The sequence below is a fragment of the Hemicordylus capensis genome, chromosome 3, assembly GCF_027244095.1.
Source record: "Hemicordylus capensis ecotype Gifberg chromosome 3, rHemCap1.1.pri, whole genome shotgun sequence".
NCBI lineage: Eukaryota > Metazoa > Chordata > Lepidosauria > Squamata > Cordylidae > Hemicordylus > Hemicordylus capensis.
Window position 1 is genome coordinate 273,631,723 of NC_069659.1, and position 10,282 is coordinate 273,642,004.

A 10,282-nucleotide genomic window follows, 5' to 3' on the forward strand; every position below is an offset into this window, starting at 1 on the left:
AGAGGTGATAAGGGGGAGCAATTCTGAATGGGACACATACCACAATTGAACCCCTGAAGAACTGCCTGTGAGACGATTCACACAATCAAAAACTGTGTTCTACCCAGGTTTGGGAGCTGTGTGTATTCCCAATTTTCAGTTGTGTGGAAGCAAGGTAGGAGGAAAACCTGGGTAGAAGTGATTGTGTGAAACCAAGGTAGGAGGAAAAGCTAGCCATGTTTTCCTCCTACCTTGCTTCCACACAACCAAAAACTGGGAGCACACACAGCTCCCAAACCCGGGTAGAACACAGTTTTTGATTGTGTGAATGTGTGTGAAATGCACAAATTGGCCATTGCAAAGTGGCAGAACCAGAGCAGATGGATGCAGGTTACTATGTCCATAGCTCTTAGCAAATTCTCCTAAAGACAAAATGGGACCAGATTTTTGAGTTTTACTATTTCCCCCAAAATACACTGTTGTGGATGGTAAGGTTGTGATTTTTTTTTTTGCTGTCCATGTATAGATCTGTTTTGGATATTTGTTGCTGTTTTGTGTTAAAGTAACATCTGTTACTGTGCCGGGTCATTCTAAGGCTTTGTAGATATCATCAGCAGAGGTGGCACCAACTAGATTTTTATCTACTCCATGAGATACAGTGATCAGGAAGATTCCTTGTGTGCCCTTGTGCAGTGATGGACGATCCTTTTCAAACAAATTCCGCAGTAGTTTCCTGTACTGGAGGTCCCCTATGAGCCCCTTCCCAATACTAAAATTCTATAATTCTGCCATTCTTGCAGAGCCCACACTTCCATGCAGAATCTGGTAGCCACCCCCCCCCCCCGGAAATGTTGTGCAAGATGTTGTTAAACCGTTCATGCAATGAAATGCAAGTGAATGAATGGTTAACAAAAAATTTCCATCCTGTGAATATTAAAAATAAGAGACTTCATGCGGAGGAAACCAGATTTTAGGTTCATCCATGCTTTTACATGGTTGTAAGTTGATATAAAAGCCAGGTTTTTAAAAAAATAATAATAAAAAAACAAAATAGAGCAAACATCATTCCCAGATTGTCCTTTGTCCTCCACATCTAGTATAAATTCTGGCATAGCACTAGCATGAATTAACTCAGAGTATTCTGGAAGATTGTCTTGAATTAAGTTTCTGTAGCTCAAGCCCATTTCCCCCCCATCTTATACCCTGGGAAAGAGCTTTGCTTGAGACCTTGAAAAGCCACAACCAGCCACAGTAGACACTACTAGACTAGAAGTGCCAATTATTTGACTCAGTGTAAGACAGTTCCTTATGTCCACTGTTTTTGGTTGCATTCAGTGTGTTGATCCCTATGATGATTGAAGGTACTGGATGAATCAGCTACCACAAGCACCGTCAGCTTCTGCAGCATGCTGCAAGAAACTATACCTAATCTGTGTACAAGCAGGCCGTTTGTTCTGCAGCAGCCACTTGATAGGACTAATTTTGTGTGCCTTTACTTAGTCTGGAAAGAAAAGATGCCAGCTAGGGAAAGTGTCCAACAATGGTCATGTGAATTGGCCCTCTGGCTATACACAGTGAGGTTTAAAGTTTTCCCTTCTGCAAAACGATGTGTGTTTTAGTTTTATTTTTCTCTCTGTTCAACAGAGGATAGCACACTCAGCCACTAGAGGACACTCAAGCACAAGGCTACACGTGCTGCAGGAGTTGAACTTTTAAAAACATGTCGAACTACTCATGCCCACTTTGGGGATGGGGAACTGACCTGCAATCTGATATGAATTATACTTTTGCTACAGTTATATTTTCAGATAAAATTGAAAAAGAAGCAATGCATGGATAATATTGGATACATTCACTGTGATATTTCAACTGTTCGTTTTACTCTCTATACAGTGTGAGCTTATACTAGGATATTTGATCACCGGAGTTGTTTTAAAAATGATGACCAGTAAAATATATTTGAAATTTACTTTTAGTAAACTGATTTACACAGCAATCCTGTGCTGGCATGCACAGCAACTCAAACTTACTCTCAGGTAAGGGTGTACAGAAAGAATTGTAGTCATAGGGAAGGATGACCATTTAATGGGACTTAAGTTTGTAAAGTCTTATTTATTTCAATGATGTTGTTGTGACTAATTTAATCTGGATACTGCCCTTGAGTCTGCATTCCTGTACATGTTTACTTGAGAGCAAGTCCCATTCAAACATACATAGGATTGGGGTGCACATATATTTCAGACACCTATCTTAAATATTTTTGTAATATGCATTTCTATGGCTGAACATTTAACCTTTCCCACAATATCATTCACATTATACTTTCATTTTATATATATATTTCATAGTTAAGAATTAGATATAGATATACTTAGATATACTCATTACCTTTGAAACACAAGATTTGCTACAATACAGTTTTCACAGAATACTTAGTAAGAAAAGGAGATAAAAAGCTTACTTATTAAATAAGATACTACATTAAGAAGATAATTTTAGTACAGCAACAATTACTACCTATGTAGTTAAAATAAAACCACTGCCAATATAGTGCAACATATGTATAGTATAACAGAAATGTCAATGCTACAACTGAAAAGGAATTGATAAAATACCACCCGAAATTCCACCAGAGATAACCTCAGTGAGAGCAAAGAATAAATATTTTAAAATACATCTCTTTTTATAGTAACTTTTGTACCTTATGCAAATTGATTGACTTTTCATATTATTATACTTAAGCAACTTATGCTTTTCATTTTTATTAGGGGCTAGTTTAGAAGGGATTTTTTTTAATCCACAAATTTTTTTTCAAAGGATGGAAAGAAAGAAAAGAAAACTCAAGAAAATGTTTAATGATCAGCTATCCATGATACTAAATAGTTCAGATTTGGTGTGTCTTGGAAGTACGCTTTAGCAAATTTATTTTTTGCTAATTATATTTCTGATATGCTTATTTGGAATTAAAAATGTGAACAGAACACTCACCACTTTTATTAATACAGATGAAAAAGATCAATAATGGGGTGTTACTAAGCAAACAGGGCCAATTACCTGTAAGGTGGGAAATCCATGATAGGGTCTTCTGTCATTTTGCATTTTAATTAAAATCACTAACAAAAGGCTCTCATTTGGATTAGAGCAATGGCTTTGGGAAAGGGGAGTTAAACCCTTCCCCATCCCCATATGGTTTTGCTGATCTAAATTGCTTTTCATTGCTACCTTTTCTTCTGCTGGGGAAAAAATTCATGTACTATATTTCCCCACTACACTGCTAACAGCAAATATGGGGACACTTTGTATCAGTAAAGAATGTGTGGATGGGTGGATGAGTGGGTGGGGGTAAATGGGTGCCTTCTTCCTTGCCCTAGTTCTCCAGTCCAGTCCAGATCTCTCCCTTCCCCCCATCCCCAGTGATTGCCATTAAGTAAACAATTAAAAAGTTTGTAGATCCAGTCATGGATCTTAGGTATCACATGTAGCTTAGCCCATGGAGCATTGAGTAATTGGTGAGTTTGCTTTAATTTCACAAAAGTAAGTAAAATATGTGGTTAATATTATTCTACCTTGCCTCTTTGCAAAGTAATTGACCTGAATGCAGAGATGATTTCAGTTAAAAAAACAACAACAACCCAAAGCAATGACACAGGTATTGTTATCTGACTCTTATATTTGAATAGCTGTTATTGTTGTGTTCATCGTGAAGTAGGATTGCTACAGTCAGCAGCTGACATTGTGCAAGGCAACCATTGGTTTTGAACCATATGAGCCACTGCAGGCATCTAAAACAATGCCTGTGGCATCAGGGCTTGTCTATTACCACTTAAAATTGCACATTCATACTTCTGTTGCACTAAGCCCATTATTTCCAATGGCTGTAGCACTGCAGAAGTGTGATTACACAGTCTTTAGGAGTAGCAGACAAGCCCCGTTCCACAGCATCTCTAATGCCCACAGCTTTAGATGCTAGGGATGTGCATGAATCGAGATTTGTGCACAGCCCTGTTAGATGCCTGCAGTGTGATAGGTAGTTCAGAATTGACTCCATTGCCTTGTACAATGGGTCAGCCAGTGTGCAATGCTTGCAGCTAAAATCTATGGGAAATACAGCATTTCCCTTATAGTTATTGTGCCTGAACAATTTCTGTTAATATGATCCTGAAATGGAGCAAATGTTGGCTATTACATGCATGCCTATTCTATGAAATTATAAAGCATGTTGCTATTCATTTATCTTAACTTATTAGGCACTCAAGTTTTTCCTTTGTGTCATAGTTTGAATCCCAAATGGCAGATTTTTCTTTTCTCTCTGTGTGGCCAGCATCCTAAGAAAACAATGTTGTCTGGTGGCTCTGCATTTTGATTTATAATTGAATTTACATTCCCCCCACCCCCGCTCTCTCTCTCTGAGCTGTTACATTTGGAGGTGGGGGAAATTCACGTTCAGCTCTCATATTTTGTGTATGCAATATTTGCTTACTGCTAACTTTGCAGATATTATTATAGCCCTTTTTAATGTGGAATTTCTTTCATCTAAACCACCCTGTAAAGCAAGTCATCCTTATTCATTTTATAGATGAAGAATTTATTCATAGTGACTGGAGGACATAGAGCCTAACACAGAAATTCTATTGGGACAGTGGAGGAACATCCAAGAATTCTTTTGCACTGATCCCTGAAAGTTGAGGGAACCTATACAGGTTTGTTGGCAGCTTAAAAGCTCCCTGTTCTGACATGAAACACTAAGTACATGGATGAACTGTGATATGAACCTAGATTTTGCAGATTTGTGGTATCCAGAATTTTTGTGAGCTGGGGAAAAAATGAGAAGGGGCAGAAGCAAGTGTAGCTCAAGATTCATTTCTGAGATGGAAGGTTTTGGAACTCAAGCCAATCAGGAAATAACACTCTTAGCTTGTCCCTTTCCTAGATGAGTAGAAGCAGATTGTCATTAGTGGTGAAAAGAAAGCACTTTCTGCATGATCAGCTATACTCTTCTCTTTATTATTCACTTTGTGTGTGATCAGATATACACTTCTCTTTATTCATTTCCAGGAGTTGATTCTGACATTCAGTTCAGGTTTCAGCACCAATACAGAAAATTTGTTCTGTTGGGTGTTGAAACTTGAACTGAACATGAGAAGCCACCCCTGGAAATGTGGTAATAATAAAGAAAAGAAGGTACATCTGATCATGTAGAAGGTGCTTTTTCCTCACTACCAAGTAATCACACCCTGATCCCACATGTCTGGGATTCAGCACAGGACTCCCAAATCAGTATGTTATTATTTCTTGGTTGGCTTCAATTCCTGGACCTCCCTGCTTAGAAAGCTATCCCAGCCCACACTTGCTCTCTGCTTATGCCTGCAATTCTTCTGCAGCTTCAGCTTACAAACATTCTATATGAAAACCACAAGAGGTGGGGGAAGCCTAAGATATTGAGGCTGTTCACACGAGCAGCCCTACCCAAGCTTGGGCAGACCTACCTGGGCAGGGCTGCTCGTGTGAAGCACCAAGATCAAAGCCAATCCTGGCGCTGCCCTCCTGGGTAACCTGGGAATTTTTGCTGACTGTTTACTTGGGTAGAAGGGCATGAGCATGCCCTTCTACCCAGGTCCAGGGTCGTATGAATGCTTGGGCTTGACGCAGCCCGAGGAAACACAGAGCTGGGCGCTCATGTTGGGATCCCTCAATGCACCACACTCATCACGTGGTGCATTGTGGGATATCTAGAGGCCGGGACATGTTTTCCTGACCTCCAGAATGCTATTTGGCTTGCAAAAGCATCAGTCATGTGGGGGCACGAGCCACGCAGCCCAGGACTGTGCCAGATTGTCTGGGGGGAAGGTAGTCTGCCTTTCCCCCTCCTGCCCTCCTCAGCACTATCAAAGGAATGACCTCATTATGTTTTAACACCTGATAAAATTTCTGACTCTCCTAAAGAAAAGTAAAACACATAATCATTACAAGGTAAGAAGAGTAAATGATCTCCCTCTCTACTGGGTAGCTGAATCATCTGTGGCACATTCAGAATGGGCTAGTTTTAAACCTCTTACAACCATCTTACAATGCAGGTAAAAGAGATGCTGTGAAACATTTCCTCCCCTGCCCCAAATCACTTTACTTGCAGAAGTACAACTGCTAAATGCTCCTGGCTCCAGCATGTAGTCACCCGCCCCTCTCTTGCTCTTTTGCACCACTGGGAAATGTATGGACCAATATTCTTCCTCTCAGGAACCAATATCAAAACAACAGCATTCTAGGCACATGCTCCTTTTCCAAAGCAGCCTTTTTAAAAAAAATGCTCAGGGAAGATTCTCTCCCCCCACACCCCGCCGCCACCTATTTTTCTCTCCTTTTCCTGCTTCTCTTTCCCACTAGTTAAACTATCCTCCTACACAGCTCCTACATAGTTCTTTTGACTGTTACAACAGTTTGTCATCTAGTCCAGAAACAGAACTGCAGCACACTTCACCTTCTGCCCAGGTGCGTAACAACGATCGGGCAAGGGGAGACAGTTGTCTGGGGGCCCCACTGCCTGGAGGGGCCCCCCAGAGGCACCTCACGTGACTTCCCATTGCCCCCTGCCCAGCCCCAAGGCCCCTCAGCCACTTGCCCTGTTCGCTGTCTCTCCAGCTTGTTCTCCTGGCCGGCAATCCAGGCAGCAGACAAGCTGCAAAGAGCTCCTTTTCTCCCACCTCTCAGCTGATCGGCGGGTGGGCGGGGCTTCCACGGAGGTCTGGTGTAGGCCTCTGTGAAGCCTGAACTCCAGTAGGGCCCAAGCCAGCCAGGAAGGAGGAGGCAGCCAGAGAGGACTCCACTGTTCTCTGCAGCAGAAGACCCCCTGCTGCCAGGTAGAGTGTGAACTCCTTTTTGTGGTTACCTTCCCCACCCCCCACCCCCACCCGGATATATAGGGATCTGCTTGCCATAGGGCTTTGATATGGGGGTGGGGGAGGAGGGACCGAGAAGTCTCTGAATATTTATTTTGAAACAGCTTGGAAAATTTGCTGACTTAAAAAAAACTATCTAAAAAGTCCTATAAGTGGCTTGTTTCATGGCAGAAAATTACAAAAACTTCTGGAAGAAACAGTATTATATTTATTTTATTCATTCATGTATAAATGCACTTATGTTCAAGTTGTTTTGCAACCCAGAAGGTCTGAGTGAGAACTGTGAAGCATGTGTGTGCTTTTATTTTATTTTATTTTTCTTGTGTGTGAACTGCTCCCCAATAACCTGCAGGGACTTCAGGATAAATCTGGCCAACATGTGAATGCAGCACCTCCATTCCAGAGGAGATGTGTGTTAAAGGGCTTTAAAAGCCTCCTGTGAAAAACCTCCTGGAATCAGACTTGACTGAATTTGTTCAGAATTCTGAGAAAACAAACATAGGCTCACCCTGCATGGTTGAAAGTCTCCTTGGCTAATCTGCAGCGAGGGGCCCATTTTAATCATTCATCTTTCTAGTGTGTTCTAGGCATTAAAAGTAAAACAAATGTATAGTACTCAATGTATATCACTATATATTGTGACGTGTGCGTGTGTGTATTCAGTGAAATGTATTTCCAGGCAGCATACTTATTTTGGAATATCAGACTTAAATCCTTGGGGGCCTGGGGTGTGCGGAGGCCCTGGACTTTGAGTGGGGGGGCCCCATTTTAAAATCTTGTCTCTGGGCCCACTCCAACCTTGCTACGCCCCTGCTTCTGCCCAAACCTTTCCAGAGCTGCTTTGCTTTCCACAGCAGGGAATTTCTATATTCACATTCCTGCGCTGGTTATGTATGACTCATGAGCAGCAAAGTTAATTTGTACATCTGTGTTGCTCAATCACTGATATGGACAGAGAGTTGATGGAATTTAAAGTAATAATATATTTATTACCAACTGTGAAATTACTCAGTAGGGATGGATAAGGATAATGCTGCATTTAGCCTGCTTCCCAGGGCAGCGTTTTGAGCTGGTTAGGCTGGACTACAACAGCTGTAGTCGTTTCTTCCAGTTCCTTAATTTTACTGGATATGGGCATTTTAGCAGTACGGAGTATTTCATCCACCACTAGCGTATGCAATGTTGATAACTTGTTTTACTCTTCCTAAAATCTGATAGGTTATTTTATTTAGCAAAGGGATTCTGATTGGCTTAAGGGCCTCTGACCAATAGGATCATGACTGCTTTTCCTAATACCCCAGTGTTTTGCCTTCAAATGCAATAACGTTGCAGTTCTTGAACCACTTATTTTGCAGTAGCTCTCCACTTCAGTGGAGTATTTGATTTGAGGATTGCAGCATTTAAGATTCTTTAAACAAGAAACTACTGTAGGATTTAGAACCCAGAATCCGATTAGAGGATATGCCAATTGCCAGCTGACTATTTGACCAAAAGTTTTTGCTGTTCATCCTTGATGTTAGCTTTGATACAGCAGCGACCACATATCTTATACTGCATTTCTCTGTAGTAATAATAATAATGATCAGCAAACAATCACTGAAACGTAAGGTCCTACCCATTCACAACATAAAAACATGTGTGCACCAAAATTAAACAGCCTCACATTCACAGTTTGAATGTGAAATGCCTTTTCTTTGTTTGTGTTACATATCCCTTGAACCACATTCATTATGCTTTACAGGAGGGTTTTAAAAAACCCACCAAAATGAGGTACAAAAATGCATACTTGTGTTAAACATGCAGTTGTTGTTATTGTTTTTTTAAAGTCAAATAGGAGTCAAATGCTTGATTAGGCATTATTATTCTTATTGCAGCCGTAGTTAAATCATTTTATGCTATAGTAAAATGTAGTCCAGGATCTACTATGTCTCTTATTCCAGCCATAGCTAGATTTTTAGTGCAGTTGTATGCCTATATTTTATATTTTAAATCATTTTATGCTAGTAATATATTTTAGTGTCTTTTTATTTCTTATTGTATATTTTAAATAATCTTATGATAGTAGTATGTTTTAGAGTGTAAAATCTGTTGCTACTCAGGTTTTTAAAATGTACTTTATGCTGGTTTGTGAATGTAATAAAGATTGATTGATTGATTGATTCATTGATGCTTGATTAGGGTTGGAACAATGGGGTGTATAGAGAGAGCATGTAATGCTTTTCTGCCACGTCACAGCCCCATGGAAAATCATGTCCCCAAAGTCGTTGTTAGGCCTAGAGGGGACGCTTCCTTTGGTGCCAATTCCACCCACCCCCTGCCCCGCTCTCTCTCAGTTTCGTACCAAAGAATATACACATACACATATAATCAAAAGCTTTTCTAAATGGGGTAGTGGGGAGGAAACCGATAGGGTGAGGGCTCCAGCAGCCCATCAAAGCACAGAGGTAGAGCCTGCTTGCTTCACATTGGTGGCTAGCAGACCACAAAGTCCTTTCTTGTGTTATACTACATTTTAATTCTACTCTTCTGCCAAGGAGTCTGAGGTGGAATGTACAGTTCTTTTTCTCCTGTTTTGCTAGGCTGAGTTAGTGACTAGCCTCGGATCACCCAGTGAGCTCCATGGCTGAGTGAGAATTTGAACCAATATCTCTAGGTTCTAGTCCAACACACTAACCACTACACCACACTGGCTCTCTTTGTCCACCCATCTTTCCAGTTGACCCCTTACATTGTAGATTTTGACTAGAGCTTCCCTTGAAAATATCAAAGGACATCAGGAGTACTCATATAGGAAAAGCTGCTCTTTGATTTATGTGCTTTGACTTACTTGTGTGGCTGTACCACATTTTGTATTATCATCCATTGGCATCAAGTAAATCCTTATGCTTCTCCAATAAAGCATGATGTATTTGCAAAGCAGCTCCCACCATATTTCAATGTACATTATTCCTGTAATCAAACCTTCCTGCTCCATACCTAAAGTCACTTTGTCTGTAATTGTTTATTTATAGTTGAATATCAGTCATCATCCATCATGTCAGGACAATAGATGTCACTACATCTGTACATGGACAACCATGCCTTCACTTCCCAGAATATGTCGGTTTGACATTTTGTGTTAACACTTTCTCTTCACAACTCTGCTGGGCTACAAATGAGGGAGGAAGGGAAGAGAAAACCAATGAAAGAGAGAGGATCGCTCATGACTACTGAGCTGGTGATGGAGTTAGCAGCACCACTTCCTTCTTCCCAGTACTGCTCAGCAATGCAGACCAGCTGTGTAACCTTTTAAACAGCTTTGGCTGTAAAACACAAGTCTGCATTTGCCATAACAAAAACGCTTCATTCCCAACAGTCGAATAAAAGGATTTGCTAAAAAAGAAAGGGCATCAAAAGTCTTTGCTTTGTGC

General features: G+C 40.7%; 1 long non-coding RNA gene across 1 annotated transcript; it reads left to right on the top strand.

The window, feature by feature from the left end:
- Positions 1-6,759: 6,759 nt before the first annotated feature.
- On the top strand, positions 6,760-9,031 carry LOC128349206 (uncharacterized). Its single transcript, XR_008318617.1, has 2 exons — positions 6,760-6,833; positions 7,225-9,031. It is a non-coding gene; the product is annotated as an uncharacterized LOC128349206 (long non-coding RNA).
- Positions 9,032-10,282: the final 1,251 nt, after the last annotated feature.